The sequence below is a fragment of the Pseudorca crassidens genome, chromosome 12 (assembly GCF_039906515.1).
Source record: "Pseudorca crassidens isolate mPseCra1 chromosome 12, mPseCra1.hap1, whole genome shotgun sequence".
In the NCBI taxonomy this organism is placed as follows: domain Eukaryota; kingdom Metazoa; phylum Chordata; class Mammalia; order Artiodactyla; family Delphinidae; genus Pseudorca; species Pseudorca crassidens.
In genome coordinates this window covers 85366771-85385668 of record NC_090307.1, presented here as the reverse complement: position 1 = coordinate 85385668, position 18898 = coordinate 85366771, and the positions used below count along the sequence as shown (strand labels likewise).

General features: G+C 53.8%; 1 protein-coding gene across 2 annotated transcripts in view; it reads left to right on the top strand.

Annotated features, from left to right (window-relative positions):
* The window catches only part of PITPNM2 (phosphatidylinositol transfer protein membrane associated 2), a 144652-nt gene that overhangs the window by 21082 nt on the left and 104672 nt on the right, over positions 1-18898 (top strand). The window lies entirely within an intron of this gene.

Here is an 18898-nt window from a genome sequence, read left to right as displayed (position 1 = left end):
ACACGACCTCGAGGGGGCCGCCCCCGATTCCTACATACTGGCTGTGGCCTGAAAGTTTCCTTCCTGGTGGGGATGGGGGACAGCAGCTGCCTGCCCCCTCCTCTGTCAGCTTGTTTATCACCGAGTGTCTGAGAAGTAGCTTGAAAATGACACCAGGACTTATAAGATTACAAAATAATTTTGCCAAGTAAGGACATTATTTTTAAAGAGGTACCATTCTGGGACTTCCCTGGAGGGCCAGTGGTTAAGACTCCGCACTTCCAATGCAGGGGGCGCGGGTTCGATCCCTGGTCAGGGAACTGAGATCCCACACGCCACGCAGCCAAAAATAAAAATAGAATTAAAACATAAAGAGGTACCATTCACAGACATTACCGGAGGTTGGGGGGAAAAGAGGGGTGGGGAGTTAGTGTTGAGTGTTTGGGGTGGTGAGGAAGCTCTGGAAACGGGTGGTGGTGCCGGTTGCACAGCCCTGTGCATACACTGAAGGCCGTCGAAGTACACTTAAAAGTAATTAAAATGGTAAAACTTATGTTATAAGTAACTAACCACACACACAGAAAAGCTACAGTCCCCCGTAGCCATCCTCCCATGAACGAAAGGACACTAAGAAATAGGAAAGGTCTAACCTAAGAATGAAAAGAGAATAAACAGAGCTTGTAGAACGACGACTTGCTCTCTTAACCGTGTGGTTCTCATTTCGCCTTGAACTGGTGGGGGCCTGGCGGTTCCTGGTGCTGAGCAGGCCGCTGGGATGCGGGAGCCAGGGCAGGAGGCGTTGAAGGCTGGAGACAGTAGGAGCTCGGGCTGGGCCCGCAGGGGCTCCACGGTCTGGAAGAGATCCTGGCTCCAACTTAGGAGGCCCGGGGCTAAGCTACTCCACATCCCGAGGCGCTGGGCCCGCCCTTAGCTGTCTTTTCTCTCTGTTTTGATGCGTTTAAACAAGAAGCCTGTCGCTGGCTTGCTGCTGGATGTTTTTGGTGCCTGGTAGGAGTGAAGCAGGCAGTGACCTGGGTGTGGCCTTCCTCGCCATATCCCTGTGTCCCCAGCGGTTCACTTTGCAAGAAGAGCATTTGCCCAGCCCTGTCTAGAAGCCGGTGAGCAGGGCAGGTATCTGTTTGACACTACTTGGTGGCTCCTCGCAGAGGTCTCTCCTGGGGCTTGAGGGATCTGAAATGCCTCCCAGAGATGTCGTTTGGGCCTCTGCATGGCCACCCGGCCTCACTGGGGTGCTAGGTGTGTTACCAGTGCAAACTGTCATCCCAAACTATATATTATCAGGCGCCCCGTGCTATTGGCCTCAGTGCTTTTAGAGCACGTGGATGTGCACACGTGCTTGCTCTCCTGGGCCAGGGTTGCAAAATCCTGAGCCTTGCGTGATGTCCGGCCTCAGGCTCTGACTTTTTTCACGGGCCTCTCTCCATGTATGGGGTTTATGGTCCTCACCCTACTTGCAGAGAGAGAAGAGCCAGTCCTGGGAAAGACCGTGACCCTCGATTGAGTCCATGGCCACAGACACCCCTGACCCGGGCCAGTGCCTCCCAGCCACCTGATGACTAGAGAACCAGCTCGTGACTGTCAGGGCAGGAAGCTGCCTCGAGCTGTGTCACCCTCATTTCACAGTCAAAACCCCGATTCCAGGGCTTCCCCGGTGGCGCAGTGGTTGGGAGTCCGCCTGCCGATGCAGGGGACGCGGGTTCATGCCCCGATATGGGAAGATCCCACATGCCGCGGAGCGGCTGGGCCCATGAGCCATGGCCACTGAGCCTGTGCGTCCGGAGCCTGTGCTCCGCAACGGGAGAGGCCACAGCAGTGAGAGGCCCGCGTACTGCAAAAAAAAAAAAAAAAAAAAAATCCCGATTCCAGGAGGCAAGGTGGCCGGCTGGCACTTGAACCTGGTCCGTGTGCCCCCCCAGGCCCTAAACGCTGTGGTTGGCGCACTTTAAATCTTCGAGGGTGTTTGTTATAAAAAGACTCTAAAGCTGTGAGTTCATAGTAGACGGAAACACCGCCGACCTTCCCCACAGACGTGCCTCTCTGAAAGCCCTCATCAGAGCTTCAAGCCAGGCCCCTGGCCTCCCAGCCACCTGTGATGAGTTTCCATTTGACTCACGGTTGTCAGGAAGGTGACACGGCTCACCATGTTCACTGGGCGCTGTGACTGCCGAGCTGACACAGCTCCTCGTGTGGGCGGCGAGCGTATGCTTCCCATTAAGAAAATTGCTAATTTTGAAACGAGCTCCGAATGGAATATTTCTTGCTTTTACTAAAATTAAGAAAATAATAATAAAACCACCCGCCCAAACACCCCAAGTTTAAAAGAAGAAAGAAAGAAAGAAAAAGGAAAAAAATTTAACATCAACCCGGAAAAAAACCTCTGTTATTCAGCCTGGTCTCAGAACTCAGCAGAGCCACACGGACAGAAGGAAGAAGCAGCTCTCAATGAGGCGAGGTTAAGCTCACCATCCTCCATCCTTCTGGAGCGGTGGTACCTCATCCTTGCCTCTGCCTCCCTAGCAAGAGAAAGCTCAGGCAGAAGTGGCTTCAGACACAAGCGAACTGTGCTGTTTGCCTCTGAGAATTCCCAGCAGCCCCATGAGATCACTGGAGAAATTCCGCGGTGGCTGCAGAATCGGGGCTGCCTTGCCGAGTGAGTCTTGTTTGGAGCACTTGAGTCCTAAAGAGATCCTTGATAGTGTCAGGAGGTTATCATCGATGCTCACCCAGACGGAGCAGGGGTGGCACTTTGAGGGCCCTCCTCCCGACCTGCAGGGGTCTGAGGCTGATGGCGGGTCCAGGCCGGCCAAGACGTGAGATGGCCTCTCGGGTCCCCCGTGGTCCAGTGTATGATGCGGATGGGACCTGGGATGCCGCCTGAACCCCGGAGCCCGGCCTCCGTCAGTGCTGAGGCACAGCATTCGTGGACAGGCCGTGTGTTTGACAGTACTTTTACCGCATCCAGTAGCCAGATGGTCTAAACAACCCGTCCTGGTACGGGTATGTAAATATTTTCCGTCATTATCGTGGTGCTGCCGTGTTGACATTAACGAGGATGAAGAATTTTGCTCGCCACAATCAAGTGCCACTCAGGCCACAGGAGGGCCTGAAAAGCTGGCCCTCTGCCGTGGAGGGGACAGATTTCGGGGCAAGCTTGGTCTCCTCTTGCTGCCTTCTGCCAGATACCGATTCCCTCACCCAGAGACCCTGGGGAGACTTCCTCCCAGAGCTTTCGGCCAGGACAAAGAATGATTCTCATCATGAACAGTATGTTTTTCACTGTCAGCAGAGCTCTGTGGCCAGCGTATATCCCTCTTTGCTTTGCCTACTAGGAAGCCCAGAACTAAGATTTGTTGTTGTTATCGTTTTACTCATTTGCACGTAGATTGTCCTCAGGAGTTTCTGCATAGAGGATCATGTGAGGTGTCTTAGGGGCTGGGCTGGAAAGTGGGGTGTACATCCCTCTATGCACAGAACTAATCACACAGTTCCATTAAGAATCCAGGGGCCGGGCCTCCCTGGTGACGCGGTGGTTGAGAGTCCACCTGCCGATGCAGGGGACACGGGTTCGTGCCCCGGTCCGGGAGCGGCTGGGCCCATGAGCCACGGCCTCTGAGCCTGCGCGTCCGGAGCCTGTGCTCCGCAACGGGAGAGGCCACAACAGTGAGAGGCCCGCGTACCGCAAACAAAAAAAAAAAAAAAAAGAATACAGGGGCCAAAAGTGTAATTTAGGAAGAGGAAATTGGACCACACTGGATTTCCACAGGGAATGTTGTGGAAGGAACAAATTCAAATGAAGGACACAGAGATAAGAGTGAGGTTACAAGGGGACAGAGGTAAGGATTCCAGTGTGTGTGTCTCTGCCTTGTAAACTAGATGCAAGTCATTTGGACTTTGTTCAGTGTTTTGGATTCTGTTTCAGTGTTGCCTTCCCTTCTGCCAAAACTATAGCATTGCAGAATGTTGGAGCCGAATGGAGAGGTCTTATTATTGTTTTTTTAATTTTTAAGAAATTTTATTGGAGTATAGTTGATTTACAATGTTATGTTAGTTTCAGGTGTACAGCAAAGTGATTCAGTTATACATATACATATATTCATTCTTTTTCAGATTCTTCTTCCATATAGGTCATTACAGAATATCGAGTAGAGTTCCCTGTGCTATATATAGTACATCCTTGTTGGTTATCTTTTTTTTTTTTTTTTTTTTGCGGTACGCGGGCCTCTCACTGCTGTGGCCTCTCCCGTTGCGGAGCACAGGCTCCGGATGCGCAGGCTCAGCGGCCATGGCTCACGGGCCCAGCCGCTCCGCAGCATGTGGGATCTTCCTGGACCGGGGGGCACGAACCCGTGTCCCCTGCATCGGCAGGCAGACCCCCAACCACTGCGCCGCCAGGGAAGCCCCTGGTTATCTATTTTATATCTAGTTGTGTGTGTATGTTAATCCCAAGCTGCTAATTTATCCCTCCCCATCATGTTTCCCCTTTGATAACCACAAGTTTGTTTTCAAAATCTGTGAGTCTGTTTCTGTTTTCTAAATAAGTTCATTTATATCATTAAAAAAAAATTAGATTCTGCATATGAGTGATATCATATGAGATTTGTCTTTCTCTGTTTGACTTACTTCACTTAGTATGATAACTGCGAGGTCCATCCATGTTGCTGCAAATGGCATGATTTCGTCCTTTTTTATGGCTGAGCAATATTCCATTGTATGTATATGTACCACATCTTCCTTATCCACTTGTCTGTCAGTGGACATTTAGGTTGCTTCCATGTCTTGGCTATTGTAAATAGTGCTGCAATGAACATTGGAGTGCACACGTCCTTTCCAATTATGGTTTTCTCTGGATCTATGCTCAGGAGGGGGATTGCTGGTCCTATGGTAGTTCTGTTTTTAGTTTTTTTAAGGAACCTCCATACTGTTCTGCATAGTGGCTGCACCAATTTACATTCCCGCCAACAGTTCAGGAGGGTTCCCTTTTCTCCACACCTGGAGAGGCCTTTTAAACATCAGCCTCTCACTGTACAGATGGGAAAGTGAGGCCCAGAGAGGGGAACTGACTTACCAAGAGTCAGCCAGCTAGAGCTTGGCTGTCAGCCCTCACACCTGGAATTGTGGCATCACACACAGGGAGTTCCATCGATACCTCTGTCCACACTGTACCAGCCGCCGCTCTGCAGAGGACGAGTGAAAGTCACGTAATTAAGTGACAGCTTGGATTGATCAACTGGCGGCCTGGTTAGTCTATTGGGTCATTGGAGAAATCCCACAGCCTTCCCAGCGGCTCTTTGAAACTCAGCGCAAGGCTCGACTTCAGCATTTATTCCATTGGGATTTGGGGAAAATTAGTCTCTTCCTCAGCCTCATGCAAGCACTGACTTCTCTTAGTGACTCATGTGTGAGAGTGTGAAAAATCCTCACAAGTCTCGCATTAGGAATAGAAATTTCCCCAAAACCCAGTAGAGAGCTTGACACTGTGTCAGTGTTCTGTTGCTGCAACAAAGTACTCCCCAACTTAGTGGCTGAAAGCACCAATTATTTGTTCACGATGTGGCAGTTCGGACAGGGCTTGGTTGGGGACGGCTCATCTCTGCTCCGCTGGTGTCAGCTGGGACGGCTTGACTGGGGGGTGGAAGATGCATTTCCACCATGGCCCGGCTCCCATGGCTGGTGGCTGGGTACGGGAGCTTGGCTGCATCAGCTGAGGCACTGGTTCCCCTCCGAGTCTGTGTCTTCAGTGCTTAGCCGGGCCTTCCTGAGGCTCGGGTCCTAACCCAGCACAGTGTCACTCCCTCCCTCTCTACCCCTCGCCGTTCTGTTGGTTAAAACAGGTCATCGGGCTGGACTGGATCCAAAGGACAGGGACCCCACTGGGGGCCACCCAGGTAACCATCCGGCACAGACACTCTGGGAAGAGCTCTTTGCGAAAGAGGCCAGGTGATCCACTTACGCTAGCCAGCCAAGGCCCGGCTCCACTCTTGGATGCCTCCGGAACGCCCAGGCTTCCAGGAGCCGTTCTGTGGGAGAAGCTCCAGCCAGACCCCAGCGGTTCCCTCCCTCCAAGAGGCTGCAGCGCTTGCCGTCTGCTTTGTATCGCGGATGGCTGCGCCTCTTATTACATAATATGTTATTCTGGGCCGCGCCAGGCCCTGGTTACTTGTCAAAAGTTTCTAAAAACCAGCTGTATCAGCTCCAGGCAACTGGGGGTGCTGCCCCTCCCTCGTAGTATTAGTCACTCTGTACTTAGCTAAATTTAACTTTTTATCATCCAAATGATATTTCTGTGGGCTTGGGATTTTACATAATGCTACCAACTGCCGCAGGCTAAGAATTTCTCCTTTTCGTTATGCGTGTGTGTGTGTGTGCGCGCGCGTATGTGTGTGTCGGGTGTTTTCCCCCCATGAACTTATACACGCTCGAGGCAGCACTGTTCAGCTCCTCTCCCGCCCTCCCAGGCCTGGGTGTGTTCTGCAGGCTCTGTTTTGCCTTTTGCCAGCTGGGGGGGAGACCGCTCCTAACAGCTTTCTAATGGCCCCCGCTAAGGCTTCCTTCCTCACTTGAGGTCTCTCCACTTTGAAGGTCTCTTGAGGGTTTCCCTGCTGCCTTCAGAGAGAGAAGCTCAGGTTCAGAACCGAGTGTGTTGAGAAAGCAGAGAGAAGGATCCGGAGTGGGGGGTGGCTGGAAAGGGACAAGAAAGAAGAAAGCCAGCCACCCCACCCAGGGGTGGGGTCCAGGCTGCAGGCTTTTCCTCTGGGCTTGGGGGCGGGGGGCGGAGAACTCAGGGCCGCGGAGGCTGAGCAGGGAGCCTGGCCTCTCCTTTGGGGAGGTTCTGAAGCAGGACACGGGGATGTGGGGATGCAGCGTGGCCATCCTAACTTTCCCGGAGCTCCCACTGCTCGGCAACGGTGGCGCACCGGGGTCTCGTGTGCTCCACACCGTGACCGTTCATGGGAGGTGCCTACCGCCATTTTCCAGGTGGGGAAACCGAGGATCGGGTCACAGGGTAGCAAACAGTAGCAGCAGGAATTACAGCGACAGCAAACACTGGGTGCTTACTGTGTGCCGGGCACAGCGCTAAGCACTTGCTTTCCTGAGCTCATGGGTCCTTTGTGGTGGTCCCGTGAACTACGTAGTAGTGTCAGCGCTCTCTTACAGATAAGGAAACGGAGTCCAGAGGGGTTAAGCAGCGGGCTTGAGGCCACAGAGCCAAGAGATGGCAGAGCCAGACATCAAAACCCGTCCACCCAGGGCGCCTCCCTCCGCTAAGCCGCTTTCCAGGGGCGGGCTGCCGACAGACGGCAGAGATGGGACTTGGACTGGGCCCTGTGCTCTTTCCAAAGCATCACTAAGCTGATTCCGGCCTCATCTAGTTGTCAGGTTTCCTCCTGCCAGCTGTCTGTAAAAAGCAGCAGGGTGTACATGATGTCTAGGCGTCTCTGGGAGAATTAACCTGACACTGGAGAGAGGAACCAGGTGCTGGGGAACAGGGACGAGAGAGAAACTCACTCTCATGCTTTTTTAAATCTTTTCAGAAATACAGATGTATTACTTGTTTTAAATTATTTTGTTAAAAATTAGGAACTTCTGGAGACTTCCCTGGTGGTCCAGTGATTAAGACTCTGCACTTCCACTGCAGGGGGCACAGTTTCAATCCCTGGTCAGGGAACTAAGATCCCGCCTGCTGGGCAGTGTGGCCAAAAAAAAAAAAAAACTAGGAACTCCCAGGTATGTACCTAAATCAAACACATACATCCACACAAAAACTTGTACACGAATGTTCCTAGCAGCACAATTCTTCATAGCTCCAAAGTGGAAACAACCCAAGTGTCTGTTCACAAATGAACGGATGAACAAAACACAGTTGACCCACACAATGCAGTGTTGTTCGGCCGCAAAAAAGAATGAAGTGCTGACGCAGGCTACAATGTGGATGAACCTTGAAAACATGATGAGAAGTGCAAGAAGCCCGACACAAGAGGCCACGTACTAAATGGTCCCATTTACGCGAAATGTCCGGAATCGACAAATCCATAGAGACAGAAAGCAGATGGTGTTGGCCAGAGGCTGGAGGGAGGGGCTGTGGGGAGTGACTGCTAATAGCTATGGGATTTCTTTTGGGGGGGTGATGAAGACATCCTGGAACTAGAGAGATGTGATGGTTGTACGACTTTGCGAATGTACTGAAGGCCACTGAATTGTACACTTTCAAAGGGTGAATTCTGTGGCATGAGAATGACATCTTAATAAATCAAAAAATTAGGAGCCAAGCCTTCAGATGGAATCGAAAGCTGGGCTGCCCCCTCCTGTTGCCAGCAACCTGGACAACCTGCTTGGGTACCACTGCCATTTGCATCCGTCCTTCTCTGCCCATTCTTTAGCCACCTGCCTCATGGTCTCCATGTCAACGGGGGTTGGAAACAAGAGTGTTCAACTCCAGCCGTGCTCCCCACTCATTTGGAACTTATACTTTCAACCGGGGCCAGCCTGAAACATGTGGATGTCTGGGCAAGCTAGTAATTTGGCACCCCCATCAAACCAGTATTCTTTAAGTGTTTGTTTGACGTTTATTTAGTGGGGATGAGGAGAGACTGATATTCTATTAATAGAAATTATGTAGAGAAACAGATTCACTTACTAATTCATGTCCATTGACTAGAACAATTAAGGATCGGAACATTTTTCAGGAAAGCAATTCTGACTTCTATTGGTTCTTATCTTCAAAGGTTGGGTGTTTTTTTTTCTTTTCTTCTTTTTTTTTTTACCCTCCTGCAATCTTGCAAATCATTCGGGTTGCATATTGAAGATTTAGATTTAAAATTGAAAGGAGAGGATCTAATGCATAAAATGATGACTACAGTTGACAACACTGTATTGTATAAGGGAGATTTACTAAAAGAGTAGAACTGAAGTGTTCTCACCACAAAAAACAAATATGCAGTGATAGGGTCATAAACTCAATGGTGGGAATCCTTTCACAATGCATACGTCTTTCAAATCATCACGCTATACACTTTATTTTTTTTATTGAAGTATGATTGATTTACAATGTTGTCTTAGTTTCAGGTGTACAGCAAAGTGATTCAGTTCTACATACACATATATATTATTTTTCAGATTCTTTTCCATCATAGGTTATTATAAGATATTGAGTTTAGTTCCCTGTGCTGTACAGTAGGTCCTTGTTGTTTATCTCTTTTATATATAGTCATGTGTATATGTTAATCCCAAACTCCAAATTTATCCCTCCCCCCTTCCCCTTTGATAATCATAGGTTTGTTTTCTATATCTGTGGGTCTATTTCTGTTTTATAAATAAGTTCATTCATATAATTTGTTTTGGATTCCACATAGAAGCAGTGTCATGATATTTGTCTTTCTCTGTCTGACTTAACTTCACTTAGTAGGATAATCTCTAGGTCCATCTGTATTGCTGCAAGTGGCATTATTTCATTCTTTTCATGGCTATGCACTTTAAGTGTATCAAGATTTTATTTGTTGATTATACTTCGGTAAAAATGGGGGAAGAACTCAAAGGAATAAAATGGTTTTGTTCCTGGCAAACAGCAACATACCGTGCATTATTTAGTTCCAGAACCTCATCCCACGCCGCAGCCCCCCATGATCACAGCTACAGGTGCGCATGGAACATGCCTACAGCAAATCTCAGCACAGAATTGTGTTCTGTTTTGATTTTTCATTCCCCTAAAGGGAGTGGGTTGATTTGCTTTTCGCCTTTTGTGTGAGAGGTCACGGGAGGCCTGCGTCCTCTGGCAGCATCTTCCTACTTTATTCCAGTGTCGTTTTGCTCCCCTGCCCCTAGAGCTCTGTCCCCCGAGGAGCTGTGTCGCTCCTTAAGTTGACTCTGCATTCACTTTTTGGATTTTAAATGCTTTTGTGTCAGAAAAATCATTTCCCCGCCGCGCACCCCTGTGTGAAGCGTGCGCATCCTTTCTTGCAGCCGCTGCTGATCTCATTCTGCCGGGTGTGAGTCAGTTGACCTTCTCACCCCTGGGGGGCGGGGGGGGGGGGGGGGGAGGCGGCACAGTGGAGGGGAGTGGGGCCGGTGTGCAGAAGCCAGCTCGCCTTTGACTGGCGTGTTGCCATGGCAGACCCCTAACCCTCTCGGTGGGTTTCCTGACCCCTCGAATGGGGAGACTGCCACTGACCTCACAGAGGGTTTGGAGGTGGTGTGATGAAGGCTAAGAAACAAAACAGAGGAGAAGCTGTGCAGAGGCAGGGCGTGTGAGGGCGAGCTGGGGGTTCTGGTGGGATGGAGCGGGGAAGCAGGCGGGGCTCACGTGCCCGGCGGGGACCTGGAACCTGGGACACCTGGGGTGTTGTGTTCTTTGGGGGTCGAGCATGTCCGCGCAGGGCAGAGATGGAGCTTCAACCCCTGCAGCCCCATCCCAAAGAGGAATCTGCAGAACTGGCTGTGGCTTCCCGGGAGGGAGCGTGGGACTGCTCTGGGGTGGGCGGTGTGTGAAAAGCCCGTCTCTGTCGCTTGCAGCCACACCTCCCACTGCTGTGCCGTCACTGGTTATCTTTTCACCTCCCTAGTTCGCTTCCCTTCCTCCTCTGAATTCTCGCCGTCTGTGCCCTCACTCTGCAGTTCATCACTTTTGTTTTTCCGAGCCACCATGAAATGCGCCTCTTCTTTACTTCTACTTCTAGTGTCCCTAGTTGCCCCGGTGCCTGGCCTCAGCCCCTGGGGCAGGGTTGCTCCGGAGTTGGGAATCGGTTCCTGGAACAATTAGAGCTTCTAGAGCAGCAGGGGGCTGCCTTCCAGTCATGGTCACTGGAAGGCCTCCTGGGCTGCTGTCTGCCTCCTGGGCACCGTACTGGGGGTGCACATGTGTCAGACAAACAAGAATGGGCGTTGAGCTGTACACAGGGATCACGGGAGCATCTTGGGTCCTGATGGGGGCCCTGGATTGGGTGGCAGCTTTCGTGGTGCCTGTGCAAGTTCTGTCCTCTTGTAGTCTGATTGCTCCTGGGACTCCCTGGAAATCTATTTCTCCACCTTTTTCATTTTGTTGTGAGCGCTTGTCTCTGGCTTCTGGGTATCTGGTGGAGGTGGGCCTCCAGTCCCGTATTGCCCGAGTTCAGGGGCTTGATTGGAAGGTGAGAGTCACCTGCATCGCCCCGCTGACCGTGACCCTGCCCCCGGCATCAAGATGCTGGTGGCTGCTTACCGAGAACTCCGGGCTGATGTGTCAGGCCCCCCCGCCCAACCCCCATCTCCCACCTGCCTCCCCTCTGCAGCCTGAGGTCCTGAGGTCCCGCAGTCCCAAAGGTTGATGGGTGAAAACCTCAGGTTTGAGGCTGAGAGCTCCGAGTTGGACTTCTGAGAGAAGAAAGCTTCCCGCGTGTGCTGGAGCTATGGGTTCCGGTTCCCTGCGCAGTCTTCCTAAGCAGAGGGAGTCCTGGGCGGTGTCGGTGTCGGGTGTATCAGCCCCCAGGAGTGCATCCTGGACTGGGTCCCTTTTGTCAAATGAAGGCTCCTTTAGCCAGGCACCCCCGGTCCTGCCCTCTGGGCACATCTGGATCGCTTTGGCGTTGCTCAGGAGGAGGCCTGGCTTCCTCGATTTCCCAGCGGGCGCTGCGCGATCAGAGCGACCAGGTGTCTCACCCCTCGCCCGCTGAGCTTCTCCCTGCAGGCTGCTCCCTTCTGTGGGCCTTGAGAGCAGGACGTCGGAGGCGCCTTCCCACGCAGACCTGCAGGTTAGGACCGCCCACCAGCGTTGGAGTTGGGGGGGGAGGGGCTCAGTTGCCGTTTCCTCTTCCTCAAACATCTGACTTTATCTGAAGTACGTGGGGTAAATCGTATTAATCGATCCTGCTTCTTGCAGATATTGACTCCTCTCCACCAAGCAGGAAGGACTGATGTGCTCTCCCTGGTAGCTTTGGATTCCCCGGGCGGCCTGCGTTTCTCTCCTCGGTATAGGGCGCCCTGGGGTGCCTCTCTTCTCTTGGCTCCCCTGGGTCAGCCTGGCCCTCCCTACCCCAGCCAACGGGACAGAACAAGAGTTTGGAGGCTCCCCAGCCTGGGTGCTGCCTTGCCGTTTCCCACAAGTCATGGTCAGTGACACGGAAACAACCATGCGTGTGTTTTCAGGTAACCACCTCCCTGGATGAAACTGAGGCCTGGGGCTGTGGTGTGCTGGGGTCCTCTGTGGAGTCAGGACGAGTGGCCGAATCTCCCAGAGCCTGGCTCTTTCTCTCCTTCTGCCCCGAGTTAGAGCAGGAGCCCGGGTGCCGGGCTTCCCGTCCATCCCGTTCCATCGCATATCCTGAGTCTTAGGCACAGGTCTCGCTCTCTCCCCTTTTTGTCCCACCAAGGCCTTCGGTGGGCAGAGCAGTTGAAGTGATGTTGCCTTTTCCTTTCCTAAATTTCAATGAACCCTTCTCCCTGTGTACCAGTCAGCTAGTTTGAGTTTTCGAGGCATGGAGGGTGGGCATTCCATCCCAGGACGCTAACGTGGGCGGGGAGGGAGCGCTGGGGTCCCTAGTTGCGGCCGTCTCGGCCAGGCTATGAGCTGTAAAAGCACTGGCTCTGCTGAGCACACAGTAACCTGTGCAGAAGCCCTTACAATCGCTGTTTCACACGAGGAAGCCGTGGCTCAGAGACGGCAGGCATCTGGCTCAAGGTCACACGGCTGGTCAGTGCTGGGCTTGGGACTGGACCCCAAGTCTAGGTCCCGAAGCACATGGCATGATTTTCCAAATACAGCTGGACTTCCCCATGGGCTGGGGGGCCTGTCCCCAGGTGAGTCCCCGGCCTCCACTCCTCCCTGGGAAAACGGGGCGCAGCAGACAAGGCCTCAGTCATGGGCGCCCTCACTGCTGTGTTTCCACAGTGGCACCATGGGCTGTCTCCTCTAATTGCCCGTTCTTTTTAGTTGCCGTGAAAAGGCCTCCAAGTGCTAAGAAGGGAGAGTGCTATGTTGTATTTTTTGTTCTGTTGTTTTGCGTCAGTTCTTTCCCAGGTGTCTCAGCTGGGTATTGGGGGTGGGGTTGCCATGGGGACACGGGCCCTGACCCTCAGCCTCTCCGTGGTCACTCGCTGTCCTGCCGGCCGGGGGGCCTGGTGGGCCCTCCCCTGAGCTCTGACATCAGCTCCCGTTGGTTGGAGGGGCCCTGCCCCAACAGAGCCTTCGTTTCCTGTTTCTTCTTCTACAGGAAGGGGGTTCTTGTCCTTCCTGACGACCTCATGCCCAAGTTCCGCGGTGTTAGAGATGGTGGCCTTTCAGCCCACCTTATCTGCGCGTCCTCACTTAGAACTCCTCAGCTTCACTCGTTTACCCAGCGAACATTTACTCAGTACCTAGTGTGGACCGGGTACCGTCCCAGGTGCCCGAGTTGCAGGTGTGACTCCGCCTGTGTGGAGTTTATGCCCTGGTGTTGGCCCAGCACCCGCTCTGCACTCTCACCTCTGTGCTTTGCATATGCTGTTGCGGCGTCCTAAGGTTCCCTGTTCTCGCCTCTGCTCTACATCCCACGGTGGGGACGATCTCAGTCGCCCCCTACCCGCCTCTGAGCTCTTCCTGGGAGTTTGTGGCTGTGTGGGACATCGAGAGCACTGGGCCCTGGATGGCAAAGAATTGAGGGCGGCGTGGAGAGAGGCGGCCCTTCTGAGATGTGAAATCACCTCCTCATCTCCTCCGCAGGGGGCTGGGGAGGAAAAGGCTGGAGGAGCAAGGTTTATTTGTAGAGAAGCTCCTTGCTCCAGAGGAGCATGGAGCCCTTCCTTCCAGGAGGTGGGGGGCTGTGGAGGGCAGGCAGGGGGCAGCTGGAGTTGTTGTCTCAGCTCGGCCTGGCTGTCTTCTGTATCCGCTCAATCTGATGCAGGAGCTCTCCATCCTCAGAGGGTTTGCCTCTGACAGGGGGTCCCAGGCTGGAGAGCGTCTGTCCTCAGCGCCTCCTCCCCAAAGCTGAGGACGTTTGCCATCCTGAGCTGGTGAGCAGAGCTTCTAGCGTGTCCTTGGGGTAGGGGCTTGGCGGGAAGGGTCCGGGGCCCAGGCTCAGAGTCGGTCACTTCCTTCCTGACTCCTCGGCTCCTGGGGAGGGGCACTTCCTGCCATTGTCTCCGCTGAGGCCTTGGCAAGGTCACTGTCTCCTGAGGGGGAAGAGAGCTGAAGACAGGGCAGGACCTCAGACCACAGTGGCAACTGACACACTTTTCGTCCCCACCACCGCGCTGGCCTCCCCGCCTCCCCTTGGGCCCCTGGATGGAGACTGAGGGAGGGGTGAGGCTTCTTTCCTTCACCTGTGGGAGCTTCACTCCTCTCAGCACCCCAGCCCCACGTGGGAGGGTTGGCCGGCCGCTCCCTGGGCCGTAGGTCTGATGGGTGGCCTGTTAGGGGCCTCGGCCAGCGAGGGAGGCCGTGTGCACCCGTACAGAGGGCAGGAGCAAAGACTGGGGCTTGTCCTGTATTCCTTCAAGGTCCCCCCATGGCGCTTGGGAGGCAGCTGGGCGGGACCTGACGTCCCCCGTGGCCCCTCCTGACCTCTTGCATCCATAGTCCGTTTCCTAACGTGGGACCTTGGCACCCGGCCAGCCCTGCCCAGGACTCAGGTAGAACACGGAGGGGGCTTCCACCGGGTTGCTCGACCCTCCGCTTCTTTCTAGGCTCTTAGGCCCTCTCTCGCGGCCCGGGAGCGACGCCCGCCGAAGTCTGGTCCTTCCACCTCCCAGTTCGTCCTCTTCTCAAGAGCCCCAGATCCCCACTCCCTGGGTTTGCCCTCTCGGCCTCAGTGATGCACATCTTCCCGAGAGCGTACTTCATCTTCATCCACGTGGCAGGAGCCGCATTTCTCTGGCTTTGTTTCTGGTCTCTGCTCCCAGTCACGTGTGGACGTTCGCCCAGGCACCTATCAGAGAGCCAGGCTTGAGGGCCCTCGGTTCGAGCGCTCTGGGGTCGGCAGGGCAGGGCGATCAGTTGGCCTGGCCTCGGTGGTCCGGCCCAGGGCTCCTCTGGAGCTCGGTCCGCAGGCCTCCGGCACTGCAGCCCCCTCCTGGCTGCCTTCTGCTCACTCTTCCACCATGGCTGCCTTTCCCTGGTTCTAAGGAAGAGCCCACCGCTTGCGTTTCCCTTCTTGTGCTTCCCTCACGACCGGTGTCCAGTGCACTAACTGACCTGTGTTTATAACCTCCTCTTGCCCGGCAAGGAGGCGCCTGGAAGCATCTGCTTATGAGCTGACCCCACCACCTCCCAGGGACCAGACCAGGTCTGTGTCATTTCCTTGCTTTGTTCCTCCACATACTTCCTAAGCCGCGAACCTGCCTAGAACAATCACTTTGACTCCCAGAGACACTGTCCAGAGCTTGGGATTCTCAGAGGGACTCCTGGGATGACGTCTTTCAAGCTGGAGGGTTGTATGGCCTGAGACTGTTCATCTTAGCAGCGTGATCGAACCCACAAACAATCAAAATGTATTCATTCAACATGCATTTAGTGAGTAGCTGCTATTCCGGGAGCTGGGTATAAAGGAGTGATAAAACATTTAAAATTCTGGCCCTCCTGGGCTTAGAGTCTAGCGGGGGGAGACATACAATATGCAAGTAGGCAGTAAAATATATAAGCACGTCAGGTGGTGATCGGAGCTAAATAAACAAGGGAAGAGAAGGCCTCTCAAGTCAGGAACATTTAAGCAAAGGCCTGAAGGAGGCGACGGAGAGAATGGGGAGGTTATCCCAGGCAGAGGAGACAGCCTGTGCAAAGGCCCTGAGGCAGGAGCTCAGCCGGGATGTTCAGGAAATCTGAGTGAGTGGAAGAATGGCAGGGGAGGGGGTTGGAGAAATAGGAGAGCCCACATCTATCAGGACCTTGCACTCCTGTCTGGACTTTCACCTTTGACTCTGAGTGAGATGTGGTGCTACTCTTGAGCTAGACCAGAGAAGGGCCAGGATCCGACCTGTGCTTTAAAAGGATGGTTTCTGGCTACTGTGTTGAGAACACACTGGATGGGGTGAAGGGAGGAAGCAGGGAGACCAGCAGGGGCACGGATGCAGCACGTGAGGTGGTAGGCCCTGGACCAGGGTGCCAGCGGTGGAGGTGAGGGAGTTGGGCTCCAGGTACGTTTTAAAGGTAGAGCTGGAAGGAATCACTGAGGAATTAGGCAATCCTCGTTGTGTGGACTTTTAAAAACAGGTTCTAATGAGCTTGGAAGGACCTAAGAGATCATCTAGTCCAACCTTTTCACTTAACCTACGGGGTAACTGAGGCCCAGTAAAGGAAGTTACTTGTCCAGAGTCACACAGCAAGCTGGTTAGTGGCAGAGTCAAGACTTGAGTTTTTGACCCCATGTTTTTGTAGCTGAACTGATTGGCAGCTGTGGGAGGAGACCTGCAGAGGTTTGGGGTCCCGAGGGAAGCAGGGCTGGCCCCCAGCACAGCAGCTGAGCATGGGATTCTGGCAGATTCCATCGGCCGGCAGGAACCCGGGACATTGTAAACTGACATTTATGGGTGCTGTGTGCCTGTAACGGCTCTTCCCGGGCTGACATTTTGACCTCAGTTGGGCAGAGGTCTTGAGGGTCATGTCTGAGCTCTTGGGCAGATCAGAGACAATACTCCTGTGCATGTTTTTGAAGATTTTATTGAGCTTCTGTTAAGTGCCAGCCCAGAGACAAGACGCCCTTGCTCTGGAGGACCTAACAGTTTGGGAGACGGACAGGTGAACCAACGATGCCCCCGCGATCGTGGGCAATCAGGCCCGTGCAGGAGCTGTCCACGCTTGGGATCTCTGTCCGAGGACAGGCACTAAACAGCCGCTGCAGCCACCAGATACCCCAGGGGACACAAGCCAGAGGCCTTCCGTACACCAGGGTGGTCTGCTTAAACCCATGATTCACCTCTTAGAATAAAGGGGGCAAGGAGAGTCGGCGGGGGCTGGCATCTCGCTGCCCTACAGCCGTGTCACCGAGCACAGGCTTCACTTAAACTGTGAGGACCCGGGTGCACCCCTGAGAGGCAACCTTTCATTGCCAGCACTTCCCATGTGCTTTCTTGTGCAGGGCGCTGGGCTGGTAACTTTTCTTTAGTCCGCAAGCCAGCTCTAATGGCCGGCTTTAAGGTCACTGGTGACCCTCGAGATACAGCACGAGGCCCGTGAAACTCCCAGCTCAGCTTGGAAAGAGCTGGGTATCATCCGCAGGCTCTTCCGTGTGACGGCTGCCTGGGAAGATAAAGAGAGATTTTTCTTTCACTCTCTACGGAAAAGCTGGATCTATAGGCCAAAGCGGGGAAGACTCCAGTTTGATTTTTCTTTTAGCCTTTTAACTTGATCTGTCCCATCACAACAGCGGTATTCTTGAGGCCAACTTGGAATTGCTTCCACGGGGTGATGTACGGGCTGTCTCCAGAAGTGGTTCTTGTGCCCTTGGGTCTGATTAGCACCCTGGCGGCCACAGGTGATCCCAGGACAGGGCTGATGAGAATGTGGTGCCCAGACGTGGGAGATCCGGCCAGACCACTGAAGTGAGGCTTGAGTCTCAGTGGGCTGGTATCATGCCAGCCCCTGTCCTTTTGTTGGCATCTTCCTCGGAGGCTAGAGGAGTGGGGAGATGGCAAGGAAGAAAGAAACACCCAGACAGGTTCCCTCCAGCGCACAAGCCGTTTAGTCCCCGCCTGTCCTGGGCTGCAGCACCTGGAGATGACTGGGAGCCCTTCCTAGCACCCCTGGGGTGACTCTCTCCAGGACGGCCGAGGTTGGGCACTGTGCTCAGGGTGTGCTCACATCGGTGGTGGATTTCGGGATCCACATCTCCTCTCCTGGCGCCAGTTTCCCTGAGAAAAGGGAGTCCGTTGGCTTGTCCCCCGCAGCATGCTTTCCAGGATGTGGGCTCCCAGACGGGAGGAGCTGCCTTAAGTCGGGTGATCATTTGACTAACACGTGTTAAGCACCTTCTGTGTGCGCGAGCTGTGCCATGTGCTGGAGGTGAAAATAAAGCAGAGTTGTGCTTTGAGGGGCTTGGAAGGAGAGCCACGCCTCCTTCTCCTTCCCTCAGTCACTTCTTGCCTCTAGTTCGCCTACAAGTTATAAATACTCTGGGGAAGTATGTCGCACTCACTCCCTGGTACCTCCCTGTGCATAAGCTTATTCAGTGGACCCAAGAAGCAGGCCAGGGCGGCGAGGATGAGAGGAGGTGGCAGTAGGGAGCCGGCATTCCAGCAGGAGGACTCCTCCAACATCGCAGATTGCCCCGGGGCCAGCCCTGTCCCGTGCTTCACGCCCATCGCAAGGGGACATCTGAGGTCATGGGCATGTTTTCTTGAACCGTTAAAGCATCTTGCAGAGATGGCCTAGATTTGAAAAGACTGTGACCAGAAGAAAGAGAGACAATGAGAAAAGCGGTGTAGGGCACCCCGCCCAGCTCCTGGCACGTAGTAGTTGCTCAGTAAATCAGTGTTCCTTTCCTAATGTAAGGAAACAAATCCGTCAGAGTCGGCCGAGGCTCCCAGGGCCTGCGCTGCCTTGGGATGAGGGCTGTGCCCTGGCCAGCAGAGCTGTCTGATCAGTGTCTGCGTGGGGCACGGGGTATGCGGGAGAGTGGCTCCTTCCATCTGTGGGATCGGGAAAGGCTTCTGGAACCAAGCCCTTTAGAGTTATGGCAGCACAGCGCGAAGGATGGTGTTTGAGGACATAGCTGCCCGAGGTGAGGCAGCCTGGGCCTCAGTCTTCTCCCACATAGAAGACTGGCCAGTGCTAGGCCAGCTCCTAAGTCTCGTGTGTGACACAGGAGGTAAGGGACAGACCTGGCTTGCAGAACCTGAAAGCCAGCAGAATGCCAGGTGTGGCGACCCTGGTGCCCAGACTGCCCTTCCAGCAGGCAGAAGGGACTCCCTTGCTCTGGCTCTCCGAGCACCTGGGCTTACACACCTCTGTGCAAACTGGGTT